Source organism: Oncorhynchus mykiss, chromosome 31 (assembly GCF_013265735.2).
Source record: "Oncorhynchus mykiss isolate Arlee chromosome 31, USDA_OmykA_1.1, whole genome shotgun sequence".
Classification (NCBI taxonomy): Eukaryota; Metazoa; Chordata; class Actinopteri; order Salmoniformes; family Salmonidae; genus Oncorhynchus; species Oncorhynchus mykiss.
The window spans coordinates 20,813,708-20,831,418 of NC_050571.1; the positions used below are offsets into that span (position 1 = coordinate 20,813,708).

Genomic DNA, 17,711 nt, shown 5'->3' on the forward strand with positions numbered 1-17,711 from the left:
GTGTGTGTGTGTGTGTGTGTGTGTGTGTGTGTGTGTGTGTGTGTGTGTGTGTGTGTGTGTGCCTGCCTGTGTGTGTGTGCGCGCTGTGTTTGTATGGTGGCGGTGTATGGCAAATGCGCTGAGACAGCCCACTCAGCCCTGCTCCCAGACAATCAGATTAATTGGAGCCGAGGCCATTAGCCGGCTGGAATACATTATTGCTTTTGCAGAAAGAGCAATATCCTAACCTTGTCATCCCAGTCCTTGTTTACAAGAACAGAGACAGCAGCAGGGCAGAGCAGATGAGGGCTGTGCGCCTGCCCGCCGACCCGCTCGCCGTTCCCTGACACACTGTCATCTCATGGAGTCCTCTCTCTATTCACAGTGCCACTCACTACTAGTAGTATGTGGAGGGCAGATTACTCTCTATGGCCCTACTGACTGTAGCCCAGAGGTCAGAGGTCAATGCTTTAGTGACTATTACCAGTGAGAGCTGGGCATGAGGATGATCTCTGCATAGTGTTGTGAGATGGCTTTCTGTCTGTCTACAGCCCTGTGTGTGTGTCTCTCTGAGGGATAGCTGGCTGTGTGTTGGTTGGCATGAGTCATCAGTGTGATCTAGCCAGCTAGTGTGAGTGTGACTCAGTGTTGTCCGTCCACACGTGAGCGTGACTCAGTGTTGTCCATCCACGTGTGAGCGTGACTTAGTGTTGTCCGTCCACGTGTGAGCGTGACTCAGTGTTGTCCGTCCACGTGTGAGCGTGACTCAGTGTTGTCCGTCCACGTGTGAGCGTGACTCAGTGTTGTCCGTCCACGTGTCACTGTTTACTCTGAGGACATTGCAAATACACATCCCAATCAGTGGCTCTGACACCTCCAGAACCTTGTGTGCATGTGTGATTGGGGGAGGGATTTTCAGGGAAGGGAGTATATTAGTAATCTAGTCATTAAAGTACTTTTTCAATATAATTTATTGTGCCAAAATAAAAATGGTGTTCGGTTCATAAATAGTTATTACTCATGTTAAGAAACAGTGTAGAATTGCAGGAAAATGGTTTGAATTTTTTTATTTTATATTATTAACAAGCTTTTGCATGGCCGTGTGTGTGTGTGTGTGTGTGTGTGTGTGTGTGTGTGTGTGTGTGTGCTCGCATGTGGGTGTGTGAGTGAGTGAGCGTGTGTGTGTGTGTGTGTGTGTGCTAGCCCGAGCTGCCTCTGTTGGGGTAATTAGATGGGCCTCAGTGTGCTTCTCAACAACCAGCACACTCTCCACGTTTTCACCTCATTTATTTATCTGTTTTTGCTGCGGATCCACTCTCCCTTCAATTGATGTTCTCTTGCGCTCTGTCAAAACATACACCTCTTCACCTACCTCCTCCCATCAAGTTGAGTGATTTTTTCATGTGTGTGTTTTCTTTGAGATTGTTACAGGCAGGTGTTCTCAGAGCCAGAGTGGCTGTGATGATTAATGTCATGTGGTGTTAATCCTCTCTGCAGGTCCCCTCTGAACCTTTATTGTTGGCCGCCAATAAGGAACTACCTTACTCATGGCTTTCGGCGTACCTGCATATTTTATAAGCTATGCTAGCTGACACAAGCCATAGGCGAGGCACTGGCCAACTCTGAATGTTTCCTGTGGTAGCTAGCTAATGTTTTAACCTCTAGATAGATATATATATATTTTATTATATGACCTTTATTTAACTAGACAAGACAGTTAAGAACAAATTCTTATTTATAATGACGGCCTACCCCGGCCAAACCCGGATGACCCTGGGCCAATTGTGTGCCGTCCTATGGAACTCCCAATCACGGCCGGTTGTGATACAGCCTGGAATCAAACCAGGTACTGTAGTGATGCCTCTAGCACTGAGATGCAGTGCTTTAGACCGCTGCCACTCGGGAGCCCATTGGAACAATAAATTGCCAATTAATGAGCTCATTCGAACTGTACAGTCTGAGTACTTGGCTTTGAGTGTGTCCTAAATGGCACCATATGCCCTATGTAGTGCACTACTGTTAACCAGGTCCCAAATGGATCTGGTCAAAAGTAGTGCCATTTGGGATGCAGACTTTATACATTAGGTCAGCTAATCTCGAACTGACTTGACAGAGGCTCTGCTGTTCAGCCCTAAAACAGGACATAATTAAGTGGTCAATAGAACTATAATAAAGGCATTTTACAGGGTTGCTACAATAACAGGGCGGGTGTTGAAGCACTGTTTACAGTATTATGAGCTGGCAGCTGGTGCTGAATCAATTTACATTACAATGATGAATACAGATTGTCATCCTGTTTGCATAACAAACCTGGGCCTTCTACAGAGGTTCAGAGCAGTATTATGATAACATGGTAATACCTAGTTTTACATCAGCAATTATATTTTATGAAGACCCATCCAAACCATTCTGTTTTGTGTAGCGATAATGTTTATACTCTATGACTGTATCTCAAAGTCTTTTCTCTCGCTCTCCCCCAGTCTAAAACTGATGAGTAACGATAGGCTTCATTAGATTCTTAGCAGCAGCTGGAATGAGTGTGTCAGCATTTGGGCTCACATGCTGACCACACCTTTCGCATTGCCAAATAAATGTGCACATACATGTTATTAAATAATTTCATCCAAACTGCTCGTACGTGTCAACGAGCGTCTGCCTAGCCAGGCGCTAAAATACAACTGGGTTCTATTTTTTTACCCTTGATACGCTGCAAGTCCCGCTTCTCCCATCTCCTCATTGGTTTTTAGGAGCATGTACTCACGTGGGTGATTGAAAGCTAAACTGAGGTCCACACTCCAGTCCAGTTGGTGGTAGTAATGCACCTTAAAGTTGGTTGTCAACCGCCATATGAAGTCAGAAGAAGAAGAAGCCTGAAGGAGGAGAGATGACCAGAAACAAACTCAGTTTACCCTTTTATCTGTGGATTTATTGTCGGAGTAAAGGACCTTGTGCATTTCAGGTAAAATAACAACCCAATGTTTATATCCCAGGACAAATTAGCTAGTCCGGTCTAGTCAGCATGTCAGGCTGCTCACAGAGAACCAGTGGAGGAGGGTGGTCTGACACAGTGTGTTCTACTCTGCTCCGCTCTGCCAACATAACACAGCAGGAGAAGGCCAGGGGAGGGGGCCACATCTGCTATAGGGAGTCAAGCCCAGCACACACTCAAACACATTGCTACATCCCTATTTTTAATGGCTTATTTTTTTCATCTCCTTTCCCTCATGGCCACTGATCTGATGTATATTAAATTATTCTGCCCATTCACCATCAGTGGTTACGAAGTACAGGGGTTGAAGGAAAGAAGGAAATGATGTCATTGAATGTCAACACAGCCTGACTGGTCCAGAAGCTTGTGGTAGAGCATCCGAACACCAACTCTCAGCATCGCACCTTTCTACCTGCAGGTTAGCTACCGTCAAGGTCAAAGCCCTGTGTTCTCTATAACTGATGTGTGTAATTAAAACAGACGTTATTTCTCTGTTCTCTTAATGGCACATTTAATCTCACTTGGTCTGAATTTTTTTCTTAATAACTGGAGTCTCGTAAATTAATCACAGTCATGCAATGTGCTTAATGTGTGTTCCTTTGTTTGCATCTTCATTTACTTAGGGTTTATACCCCTGAGCCTCTCTCTCTCTCTCTCTCTCTCTCTCTCTCTCTCGCTCTCGTTCTCTCTCGCTCTCATTCTCTCTCTCTCTCGTTCTCTCTCTCTCTCTCTCTCTCTCTCTCTCTCTCTCTCTCTCGTTCTCTCTCTCTCTCGTTCTCTCTCTCTCTCTCTCTCTCTCTCTCGTTATCTCTCTTTCTCTCTTGCTCTTTCTCTCTCTCTCATTTTTGTTATATCCAGAGGATAAATAGCTTTCTAAAATGGTAACCTCTATAATGACAGTTCTACCCTTCCTTCCAACAGCTGTAATTATATTGTCATTGACTTCCATATTGCAAAGCCAGGGTTGCAACATTAATGCCTTTGCTTGTTTAATTGACTATTACAACTTTGTTGGGGGAGACCAGGATTGCTTAGTGGTTGACATACAGACAACCCACATACAGAATAGTATAGTCAACTCTGATGTACTCAGATAATCAATGGCACAGATACTCATACACGCTTCAGGGCAGACACACCTGCTGCTACTACACATGGAAGGATTATGAGGAGGAGCTGAGGTTAACTGTCTCTGTGGTTTAGGATCAGGACCCCCTATTGACTGAGCCCTGCTGGCTGTCTGGCTGGCTGGCTGCTGTGGGCCTTTGATGGTGGGAAGCCCTCTAGAACATAGGCCCTAGGATTTAAATGTTGAAGTAAACGTTGAAATACATGTAGTCTCTAGGCAGTTTGAATGGTTTAAATTTCAAAATGTGGTACTTTTCAACAGTGCTCTACTTTTTGTTTTTAAACACTAGATCATTTCTGACATCTTGTCCTATGCTCTCGTTGTCTACTCCAAAGCGGATTTCCACGTGGTTTGTGGCATGGGGAAATCATTCCACAATGGTAGAGGGCTGTTTTCCCCAGCTTCTTCCCTTAATGGTTGAAGGTGCCCCAGAGCCAGGCTTGGAATGTTACACCACTCTTAAAACAGGAGACATCTTTCTAACAGACCAATGACAAGCCCAAGCTCCAGAGACAGACTAGGCCTATAATGAAGACAGAAGTGTGTGAATCCACCCCAACAGCTCAGAGATATACAGTAAATAGTGAGGACAGCACATAGACAAGCATGTCTTGGTTAAATTAAGTTGTACCTGGACTGGAATGTTTCAGTAGAGATAGATCCTGAGTTATCTCTCCATGTCCGCTATATAGGCATGTTTTAGAATGACTGAGTTTTTCCCGAGAATATGTCCAGGGCCCTTATCCACAACGCATCTAAGAGTAGAAGTGCTGATCTAGGATCTGTCCACGTAATCTTATTCATTAATGTCTAGTAGTCCAAACGGATCCTAGATCATCACTCATACTCTGAGGTGGTTATGGAAACAGGCCCTGACCAGGAAAAACTCTGGACCCTACAGATGACTGAGTATTTAGCCATGTTAAATCTCCCTACTGTAGTGTGGCCAGAGGATGACTATCAGACCAGAGAGACTGGCTGGCTGGCAGGGACAGGGGGTGTGGCGGTGGTGGAGAGAGCCCCATTCTAATTCATCATGCCTGTGCTGTGCTGCGTGTGACTGGGCTGCAGAAGGCCTCTAAGTGAATTAGGATACTGTTGAAGTCATGCCATCGATCACGGGAATGCTGTTCCCCATAATTAGTTTATCTTAAATGTAATGATCATCATTTTTGAGCACCAGGTTGGGGGGGGGGGCAGTCCTAACAGTGCTCCTCCCCTGAGCACTGTGACTGGTAATTTAATAAATGAAAGGCTATAATAGGTTTAGGGGCAGGAGGAAGTGTAGATTATCGGTTTGGAGGTCTGCGGCGAGTTATTCTTTGGGCTGATTTATTAAAATAATAGAGCGCGCTGCATGCTGAGGATCATTTAATAACACAGGGCACACAGAGTGAGGACAGACTAATTATGGATGACACCCCTCCAGCGGTCCAGCTCTCCTTTTTCTCTCTCACTCTCTCTTCCCACATACAGTGTGTACATACACTCACACACACAAACAAAAGCACAGTACTGTACGACAGATCTAACAATGAACGTCTGCGCCCTCAGATTCCAGGCTGGGGTGATTCAGTGTCATGGTGATTGAATGAGAGAGAGAGAACTCCTGTAGCTCTGTCCCACGCTGGGTATGTACATAGTCAATGGTAGGCTTCAAGGGGACTCCTACGGTAGGTACACCTACAGTGGTTCGTTCTTTAAAAGTTGTAGCGTACTGCGGCACAGCTTGCGTGGTGCCGCAGAATTCTTTAGCACGTTATTTAAGTGCCAACCAATGGTACCATTAACCTCTCTAGGGTAGGGGGCAGCATTCAGAATTTTGGATGAAAAGCATGCACAAATTAAATGTGCTACTCGGGCCCAGAAGATATGATATGCTATGATATGCATATAACTGGTAGATTTGGATAGAAAACACTCTAAAGTTTCCAAAACTGTTAAAACAGTGTCTGTGAATATAACAGAACTGATTTAGCAGGTGAAAACCTGAGAAAAATCCATTCAGGAAGTAGTTTTTTTTGTTGGTTTTGTATTTTTCTATTCAATGCCATTACAGTATCCATTGACTTATGACTCCATTTGCAGTTCCTATGCCTTCCACTAGATGTCAACAGTCTTTAGAAATCGTTTCAGGCTTGTATTCTTATAAATGAGGGAGTAAGACCAGTCTGAACGAGTGGACCCTAACATGACGCAGAGTTTTTTTCAGGCGCATGTGCATTTCTTGTTTACCTTTTATATTGATGACGTTATTGTCCGGTTGAAATATTATAGATCATTTAGGCCAAAAAACTCTGCGGTTGCACTCTGCAACCTCACTGGATGTTGGCCAGATAGGACGCTAGCGTCCCACATACCCTAGAGAGGTTACTGCTAGTTAGTGCTAGTTTGACCACCAGAGGGCATCTTTGAGAAGCATTTGATAGCCTTCAATAGTGGCTGTACTAGAGAATTTAAAACCTTTTTTGTAAGAACATAATATATGATTGACTGATTTTAAGACTTAATTAATTTGCTTAATATTATGGTGTTTCTATTCCAAGAAAAATGAAGGATGGAATGGAAAATATGGCGCTGTACAATGTGACGGTCGGGAGTAGGCTACAGTACTTGTCTATTTAGCTAAACAATCCCTGTGTCTTGCGGGCACTCGGGAGACAGGGTTTCAATTCTCAGATGGGGAATTTGTTCTAAACTGGCTTGCCTAGTTAAATAAAGGTTACACTAAGAGCATGACATTTCTACACCCTAATTGTAGTCTAAGCAATACCCAAACTGAGATTCGGGGAAAATAAAAATCTCATTGATTTATCAAGACCAGTCCCCATGCTTGTCTCAGAGCAGTGCGAAACAGTGCTAAAATAGTTATAGGCTTCAAATCCTATTGCTTCTAACTTCAATATGCTCTTTAAATAAATAAGACCTACACCACTTTTAACAGCCCATTACTCAACACTAGTGAGACTCATGTCGCCTACGGTAGACCTACAGTATATCTAAAAAACCTATGGGACTAAGCCAATAAATACATATAGAGGATTGGAGGCTTCTAAATTTAAACCAAAAGCCGCCTCATGGGTCTCCTAGTGGCGGCCGGCACGGGTATCTGTAGCAATGCATTTTGCATTGCAATGCAGTGCGGTGACTTAGACAGCTGTGCCACTGGGGAGGCCCCATCCACATTAAATAGTACCCGAATAACACCAGTCTCAACGTCAACAGTGAAGAGGCGACTCCGGGATGCTGGCCTTCGAGGCAGAGTGTCAAAGACAAGGCCATATCTCAGACTGTCCAATAAAAATAAAAGATTAAGATGGGCAAAAGAACACTGGACAGAGGAACTCCACCTAGAAAGCCAGCATCCCGGAGTTGCCTCTTCACTGTTGATGTTGAGACTGGTGTTTTGCGGGAACTATTTAAGGAAGCTGCCAGTTGAGGACTTGTGAGGAATCTTTTTCTCAGAATAAACACTCTAATGTACATGTCCTCTTGCTCAGTTGTGCACTGGGGCCTCCCACACCTCTTTCTATTCTAGTTAGGACCAGTTTGTGCTGTTCTGTGAAGGGAGTAGTACACAGCGTTGTACGAGATCTTCAGTTTCTTAGCAATTTCTCACATTGAATAGCCTTAATTTCTCAGAACAGGAATAGAAGCAAGTCCTTTGTTTCTGGCCATTTTGAGCCTGTAATCGAACCCACAAATGCTGATGCTCCAGATACTCAACTAGTCTAAAGAAAGACAGTATTATTGCTTCTTTAATCAGAACAACAGTTTTCAGCTGTGCTAACATAATTGCAAAAGGGTTTTCTAATGATTAACTATCGTTTTAAAATAATAAACTTGGATTAGCTAACACAACGTTCCATTGGAACCCAGGAGTGAAGGTTGCCTCTGTACGCCTATGTAGATATTCCATAAAAAATCAGCCATTTCCAGCTACACTAGTCATTTACAACATTAACAATGTCTACACTGTATTTCTGGTCAATTTGATGTTATTTTAATGGACAAAAAATGTGCTCTTCTTTCAAAAACCAGGACATTTCTACGTGACCCCAAACTTTTGAAAAGTAGTGTGTATTGTCCTTCTAAAAACAGGGTTAATAATATATCTGTGAGAATATCCAAGGGGCTTTTATATAATTCTATATTAATAATAATCACTTTGTTTAAAAATAACAATATTTTGGAGATTATTTCGTTTTCAAATAATGTAAAATGAGCAAGAAAACAGCCATTCTTGAACACGGGGTGAGACAATGTTACTAATTTGTTATTTAGAATTATTTATTTCTGTTTTTAGAGGGAGAGAAACCAAAAACCTACAGTCATCTCATGGGTCTCCCAGTTGATTCCGGCACAGGTACGGAACCAGCATCTGTAGCAACACAGCTTTCACTTCTATGCAGTGTCTTAGACCGTTGCACCACTCAGGCGCTGTACAATGTGACTGTTCGGGAGTGGGCTACAGGACTACGGTATTGGCAAAATAATCCTAACAAAATAAAATAATAAAAACCTTAGTGTAACAACAGTTTCAATAAGTAATACTGAAGTCGTGCACAATTATTAGTTTCTATTTAGGTTTATGTCGCCCATTCATTGTCAGTTAGAGGCACCGTAGGACCCAAAAGCATAATCAGTGCCCCCTTGCGCTGGTCTGGAGCAATGAAGTGGTGACGCGGGGTACTCTACTAAACCACAATTTACCTCTATGTCCCGCATAATCGCATAATCGCAAAACTTTTAGTGGAGCAACCACTGTATAGCTCATCTCTTGGCTGTAGTACTGTAGACTACTACTTATCACTGACCTCAACCCAGAGTCTCTTAGAGTGTTCACATTCAATCCACTGACACGCCTATCAGATCACAGCAAAATCACACTCTACTTTAACAGAGTTATGCTCAATCATGAGGCATCAAAGCCAAAAGTACTGAATAATATTAAGAAATGCTATAATGGCAGGAAAATAGTTTGGAAATCTACCAAAAAACAATTAGACAACAACAAATTCAATACCTTCTAGACAATTTCCTGGACAAAATCTGTATGTGTAAACTTGGCAGTAGAAAAGCTAAACAGTATATTTGACCCCTCAGCTTCCCTATCAAATCTAAAAATGTCAAGCAGGCAACCTGAGAAAATGAACAACAATGACAACTGGGCAGCAGGCAGCCAAGTGGTTAGCGCTTTGGGCCAGTAACTGAAAGTTTGCTGCATGGAATCCCCGAGCTGACAAGGTAAAAATATGTCAATTTTCCCCTGAACAAGGCAGTTAACCCACTGTTCCCCGTTAGGCCGTCATTGTAAATAAGAATTTGTAGTTAACTGACTTGCCTAGTTAAAAAAAATGTTAAATTAAACAACAACAGCAAAAAAATGAAGAATGCAGAAACCCAAGAAAGAAATTGAGATACCTATCCAACCAAAAACATAGAGACCTATGTCTTCACTATGGTGAATCACTAAAACAATACAGAAATACACTATGGAAACAGAAGGATCAGCATGTCAACAATCAGCTAAATGTTATTGAAGAATCCATAGAATCTAATCACTTCTTGGAAGATTGGAAAACACTAAACAAACAAACAACACGAAGAGTTATCTATCCAAAGCGGAGATGAATGGATAAACCACTTCTCCAAGCCCAAACAGCAAAAACATATACATGATCAAATACAAATCTTAGAATCAACTATTAAAGACTACCAGAACCCACTGGATTCTCCAATTACCTTGAATGAACTACAGGACAGAATACTAACCATCCAACCCAAAAAGGCCCGTGGGGTTGTTGGTATCCTAAATGAAATAATAAAATATACAGACCACAAATTCCAATTGTCTATTTCAGCCTCAGCTTTGGCATCTTCCCCAATATTTCAAACCAAGGACTGATCACCACAATCCACAAAAGTGGAGATAAATTTTACCCCAATAACTATATGCGTCAACAGTAACCTTGGGAAAATCTTCTACATTATCATTAACAGCAGACTCGTACATTTCCTCAGCGAAAACAATGTACTGAGCGAATGTCAAATTGGCTTTTTACCAAATTACCGTGCGACAGACCACTTATTCACCCTGCACACCCTAATTGACAAACAAACAAACCAAATCAAAGGCAAAGTTTTCTCATGCTTTGTTGATTAAAAATGTAGACTAAATTTAGCATGAGGGTCTGCTATACAATTTGATGGAAAGTAGTGTTGGGGGAAATTATGCAACAATATAAAATCTATGTACATAAACAACAAGTGTGCGGTTAGAATTGGAAAAAACACACATTTCTTTACACAGGGCCGGGTGGTGAGACAGGGATGCAGCTTAAACCCCACCTTCTTCAACATATACATCAACAAATTATCAAGGCCACTAGAACAGTCTGCAGCACCCGGCCTCACCCTACTAGAATCTGAAGTCAAATGTCAGCTGTTTGCTGATGGTCTGGTGCTTCTGTCACCAACCAAGGAGGGCATACAGCAGCACCTAGATCTTCTGCACAGATTCTGTCAGACCTGGGCCCTGACAGTACATCTCAGTAAGACCAAAATAATGGTGTTCCAAAAAAGGTCTACACACCGTTGCCCTAGAGCACACAAAAAAACGATACATTCCTCGGCCTAAACATCAGTGCCACAGGTAACTTCCACAAAGCTGTGAACGATCTGAGAGACAAGGCAAGAAGGGCCTTCGAGGAACATAAAATGTTTGAAAAATACTTGAATCAGTTATAGAACCCATTGCCCTTTATGGTTGTGAGGTCTGGAGTCCGCTCATCAACCAAGAATTCTCAAAATGACAAACACCAAATTGAGGCTGTGCATGCAGAATTCTGGACACATTTACTCTGTGTACAATGTAAAACACAAATAATGCATAAAGAGCACAATTAGGCCGATACCCGCTAATTATCAAAATCCAGAAAAGAGCTGTTAAATTCTGTAACCACCTAACAGGAAGCGATTCCCAAACCTTGACAAAGCCATAACAAAGCCATCACTTACAGAGAAATTAACCTTGAGACGAGCCCCCTGAGCAAGCTGGTCCTGGGGTTCTGTTCACAAACACAAACAGACCCCACAGAGCCCCAGGACAGCAACACAATTAGACCCAACCAAATCATGAGAAAACTAAAAGATTATTACTTGACACATTGGAAATAATTTACAAAAAAACAGAGCAAACTAGAATTCTATTTGGCCCTAAACAGAGAGTACACAGTGGCAGTGAGCATAGCCTTGCTATTGAGAAAGGCAGCTGAAGACAGACCTGGCTCTCAAGAGAAGACACTGACCACAAAATGAGGTGGAAACTGAACTGCACTTCCTAACCTCCTGCCAAATATATGACCATATTAGAGACACATATTTCCCTCAGATTACACAGAACCATAAAGAATTGAAAAACAAATCCAACCAGTGAAGAACTAACCCCATTGCAAATACAACCTATATTTATGTTTATTTATTTTCCCTTTTGTACTTTAACTATTTGCACATCATTACAACACTGTATATAATATTACCTTTGAAATGTCTTTATTCCTTTGGAACTTTTGTGAGTGTAATGTTTACTGTTTATTGTTTATTTCACCTTTGTTTATTATCTATTTCACTTTTTTTGGCAATGTAAACATGTTTCTCATGCCAATAAAGCCCCTTAGGTTGAATAAATTGGAAAGAGAGAGAGAGCGCGAGAGAGAGCGAGCAGCATAGGTTTCCATCTCTATAGACCTGCTCAAATTTCTTCATCTATAATTAAGGATTAGACTTTATTGAAGAGTAGAAAATGACAGTTCTTCCTCCAGAATATGGGATTCTTTGGGATAAGAGGGAATGGTAATGTAACCTGCTCAGGGTTGCCCAGCGCCTCATCAGCAATAGATGTTTAAATCATTAGAAAGTACAAACAAATAAGGAAGAAGCAAGGGACTGGCACGTCTGAACTGACTCACCGTTACAGCAGCCAGTCAGCTGGATCATTAGGGACTGGCACGTCTGAACTGACTCACCGTTACAGCAGCCAGTCAGCTGGATCATTAGGGACTGGCACGTCTGAACTGACTCACCGTTACAGCAGCCAGTCAGCTGGATCAATAGGGACTGGCACGTCTGAACTGACTCACCGTTACAGCAGCCAGTCAGCTGGATCATTAGGGACTGGCACGTCTGAACTGACTCACCGTTACAGCAGCCAGTCAGCTGGATCATTAGGGACTGGCACGTCTGAACTGACTCACCGTTACAGCAGCCAGTCAGCTGGATCATTAGGGACTGGCACGTCTGAACTGACTCACCGTTACAGCAGCCAGTCAGCTGGATCAATAGGGACTGGCACGTCTGAACTGACTCACCGTTACAGCAGCCAGTCAGCTGGATCATTAGGGACTGGCACGTCTGAACTGACTCACCGTTACAGCAGCCAGTCAGCTGGATCAATAGGGACTGGCATGTCTGAACTGACTCACCGTTACAGCAGCCAGTCAGCTGGCTCCCTCCAAAATGTAGATGTGTTCTGTCTGTACCCAGGTCTGATTTAATGATTCTTCTCCACCACCCACCACCTTCAGGGGCTAGCCTCCAGCCCTGCCTGCCTCTTCTTTTGATAGATCTGTCTCTTCTCTCTCTTTCTGCTGTCTCTCTCTCTAGTCTAGTCTCTCCACAGTCTGAGGCTGAAGGCTAGCTCCTCCACCACTCGCCTCATCAATTCCGCCAGCGGCCTCTGTCTATTGGCCTTATTGATCGAGGATTATGGTATCAGTGTAAATAGAAGGAGAAAATCACACATCGATAGCAGACTGTTCCTAAAGCTGCCAATTCAGCCAGCCCGTGGCCGCGGGATCGCTGGAGGTTGGCCTTGTTGTGACCCTTGATGATCCCATTGGAGATAGATAGATATGGATAGATAGAAAGATATTGCTCCCGTATGAATGCATTTTTGTATGTATGTATGTATGTATGTATGTATGTATGTATGTATGTATGTATGTATATATGTATGTATGTATGTATGTATGTATGTATGTATATGAGTGAGTGAGAAATATTGTGAGTTGTAAATATCCCATTTTTTTATCCAAATTGCACTGGCCTGGAAAATTGCTTCATTACTAAACATTGAATATTTATGGTGTAAACAGTTTGAAATATCCTAACTTGACTTATTTATTAAATGTTTAATGAATGCTCCAAGACGTTTGGTTTGTGTAATGACTACATCAGGATTCTGTCTGGGTCTGTCTGGCAGCGTCTTGTTCAAAGAGTTGTACATAACTGTAGATCATCTGATAATGTGACTCAATGGAATGATACAGTAGAGCTGCCCCCTCTTTAAAACTCACTGTGAATCTATATCTGGACAGCTCCGTGAAGAATCTTGAAGACTCAAATTAATTAGCTGGCATAAATGGTGAAATATATGCACTGGTACTGTGTGGTGAGTTAGAAGCTGTTGATTTTGGAGTACCCTCCTATCACATTCCCAGAGGTCCTTGTGTGGAGCCTGGGATTTGTCTGGGGTTTGCCTTGGGCTACTGTCTCTCTGCTGGGAGACACTTCTTTCCTCCTCTCCCAGTCTGTTCCTGAAGGCCCTCCATCCAGTTTGTTTTGGAATGAGGAAGAAATTGGAAAACCCATTAATTATGAATGCCATTCGTTTATTTACTTAAATTATAGCAGATTAATAGTGCCACGTTTGGTGTTCAAATCTAAATGTGTGAGATGCGTGAGGCCCTTTGAACGCCGGTGATTGAAACACATTCTAGTAGTCGTCTGCATTAGAGACGTATGCAACTGTTTGTTTATGTTCTCTTTTATATGTCAATAACCTTCATCTGAACCGGGATGATCTGTTACGGCAGCAAATGAGTCATTCTTTTCCCCTGCCTGCCATGAATTTCATCACTCTGGATGGAACAGCCAGTTCCGGGGACAAATGTCTTTATAGTCTGCTGTGAGAAAGGCAGCTCATTGTTGCGAGCACCGAGATAACAGAAACAGGTTAGAGAGGTTAGGAGGGTGTTCTGAGAGCAGAGCCTGTTAGCAGGTCCGAGGTTAGTGGGCTAGACCGAGGTGAACACACTGAAAGCAGACAGCAGCCATTGTTCTAAAGACACCAGCCCCTTATTTTCCCACAATTCACCACAGGATTCTATCAGCTGTCAGCTGAGGCTCACCTTCATCAAGTGGACAAAGGAAATGAAGTGACCTGACTACGCTGCTGTTCTTCACGCTCTCAAATAGAACATTAGCGCTTCCCTTTTATGAATTATTTACATGCACAAGCACTACTTGGAGAGACTGAGTGGTGAAAGAAAGAATGTCTCCAAGAGGTCTATTTTAAAGACTTTAATGGGACCTAGGATACTAATTATGTTTCCTCTTCCAGAGAATGACATGGACAACACTTGGGTACTGGAGAAAGCCACAGTAATTCTACTTACATGAAAAAAAATGGAATGTAGAAAAAGAGGGTATTCTTAGAACTATTCCTAGTACGCCATGGATCTGTCAATCCATGCCTTGTCATTTCAGCTAGGGTTATCTCAGAGTGATGTGTGTAGATCGATGGTCCTTTACTGTCCTTTACTGTTGGGTTGTTCTAGTGCTGGCAAGATGCCATGTCCTCCTCCTACTCTGCCATCCTACTAGCAATGGGCAGTGGCGGGCACTGCTAGGGCAGGGCATAGGAACACCATGCCACACTATATTACCCACAGGGCCTTGTCCTCTTCCTTTATCTTTAATTATTAACCTGAACTGGCTGTGAGCCTCAGAATTCTGCTTTGGAACCAAACGGCCACTAGGCAAGCCCTGGGGGCAGGAGAGTTAGCTACTTCTTTAAGGACTTGACCTGGCTCAGACAAGCTGGACGTTAGTAAATAGCTATTGGTCCATGGCACAGTGTAGTTATTTGACACATGGCTCTGTTTCACTGCAGAGCCTAGTGCCACAGCTATGTCCCAGAGCCTAGTGCCACCGCTATGTCCCAGAGCCTAGTGCCAACGCTATGTCCCAGAGCCTAGTGCTATGGCTATGTCCAAGAGCCTAGTGCCACAGCTATGTCCCATAACCTAGTGCCACAGCTATATCCCATAACCTAGTACCACAGCTATGTCCCATAACCTAGTGCCACAGCTATGTCCCATAACCTAGTGCCACAGCTATGTCCCATAACCTAGTACCACAGCTATGTCCCATAACCTAGTGCCACAGCTATGTCCCATAACCTAGTGCCACAGCTATGTCCCATAACCTAGTACCACAGCTATGTCCCATAACCTAGTACCACAGCTATGTCCCATAACCTAGTGCCACAGCTATGTCCCATAACCTAGTGCCACAGCTATGTCCCATAACCTAGTGCCACAGCTATGTCCCATAACCTAGTGCCACAGCTATGTCCCATAACCTAGTGCCACAGCTATGTCCCAGATTTGATCTCCAAGCTGCCATATGCCCCCTCACACTGTCACAGTAAAACACAATCATCAATGGGGTGTTGACAAAAAGACCCCCATCATTACACATCATGTTTAATTTCCACTGTCCTGTCCAGTGTGTCTCAGGTCCTCTATAACCGGTCTTTAGACTATAGTGGGTGGAGCGTCTTTAGATGGCTTCAGTAGCAGTGGAGGCTGCTGAGGGGAGGACGGCTCACAATAATGCCTGGAGGAGAGCCAAACATGGAAACCATGTGTTTGTTGTATTTTATACCATTCCACCAATTCCACTTCTGCCATTAGCACGAGCCCATCCTCCACAATTAACGTGCCTCCATCCTCCTGTGTTCAGTAGTGTGGGTTTTATTGTGTTACAAAGCGGATCCAACAGATGAACCAGTAGCATGACAGAGAGTTGAAAGAGTGTGGAATATTAAGTACGTAGGTGGTGAGAAAGCAAACGGCCTCCTGAAGGCATTTATCATCAACCGCTAGAGCTGTTACCTTCTCCAGCAGACCCACAGTACCATACACCCCTGCAACATCTTCTTCAGCTAGTCTAGTGTTGACACTTTCAGGGAGAATAAAGGGAGAATAAATTGCTTATTATAAAGCATGATGTCAATTTCCTTTGTTCTTCAGTTACAGTTGCAAGACAAAGTATGTGAACCCTTTGGAATTACTTGGATTTCTACATACATTTGTCAAATTTTTTTTATCTGATCTTCCTCTAAGTCACTACAATAGACAAACACAGTGTCCTGAAACAAACAACACACCAATTATTGTATTGTTCTTGTCTATATTGAATACATAATTGAAACATTCACAGTGTAGGTTGGAAAACGTATGTGAACCCCAAGGCTAATGACTTGCCCTAAAGCTAATTGGAGTCAGGACTCAGCTAACCTGGAGTCCAATCAATGAGACGAGATTGGAGATGTTGGTTAGAGCTGCCCTGCAATATAAAAAACACGGACCAAATCTGAGTTTGCTATTCACATGAAGCATTGCCTGATGTGAACCATGCCTAGAACAAAAAAGATCTAAGAAGACCTAAGACTAAGAATTGTTGACTTGCATAAAGCTGGAAATGGTTCCAAAAGTATCTCTAAAAGCCTTGCTGTTCATCAGTCCACGATAAGACAAATAGTATATAAATGGAGAAAGTTCAGCACTGTTGCTACTCTCCCTAAGAGTGGCCGTCCTGCAAAGATGACTGCAAGAGCACAGTGCAGAATGCCCAATGAGGTTAAGAAGAATCCTAGAGTGTCAGCTATAGACTTACAGAAATCTCTGGAACATGGTAACATCTCTGTTGACAATGCTACAATATGTAAAACAGTAAACAAGAATGGTGTTCATGGGAGGACACCACGGAAGAAGCCAGTGCTATCCAAAAAAAACATTGCTGCACGTCTGAAGTTCGCAAAAGAGCACCTGGATGTTCCAGTATATGTTCCAAAATACACTGTGGATAAATTCAACTAAAGTTGAGTTGTTTGGAAGGAGCACACAACACTATGTGTGGAGAAGAAAACACAGCACACCAACATCTGAACCTCATCCCAACTGTAAAATATGGTTGAGGGAGCATCATGGTTTGGGGCTGCTTTGCTGCCTCAGGGCTGGACAGCTTGCTATCATTGACGGAAAAATGAATTCCCAAGTTCATCAAGACATTTTGCAGGAGAATGTAAAGCTATCTGTTCGTCAATTGAAGCTCAACAGAAGTTGGGTGATGCAACAGGACAACGACCCAAAACACAGAAGTAAATCAACTACAGAATGGCTTCAACAGAAGAAAATACGCCTTCTGGAGTGGGCCAGTCAGACTCCTGACCTCAACTCGATTGAGATGCTGTGGCATGACCTCAAGAGCGGTTCACACCAGACATCCCAAGAATATTGCTGAACTGAAACAGTTTTGTAAAGAGGAATGGTCCAAAATTCCTCCTGACCGTTGTGCAAGTCTGATACGCAACTACAGAAAACGTTTGGTTGAGGTTAATGCTGCCAAAGGAGGGTCAACCAATTATTAAATCCAAGAGTTAACATACTTTTTACACTCTGCACTGTTACTGTTGGTGTGGTCAATAAAGACATGACAGCGTATAATTGTGTGTGTGTTATTAGTTTAGGCAGACTATGTTTGTCT

The 17,711-nt window shown here is 42.9% G+C and overlaps 1 protein-coding gene across 1 annotated transcript in view; it reads left to right on the top strand.

Annotated features, from left to right (window-relative positions):
* LOC110504399 (AF4/FMR2 family member 2) overlaps positions 1 to 17,711 on the top strand; it is a 288,511-nt gene that overhangs the window by 225,968 nt on the left and 44,832 nt on the right. The gene's annotated exons all lie outside the window — the stretch shown is intronic.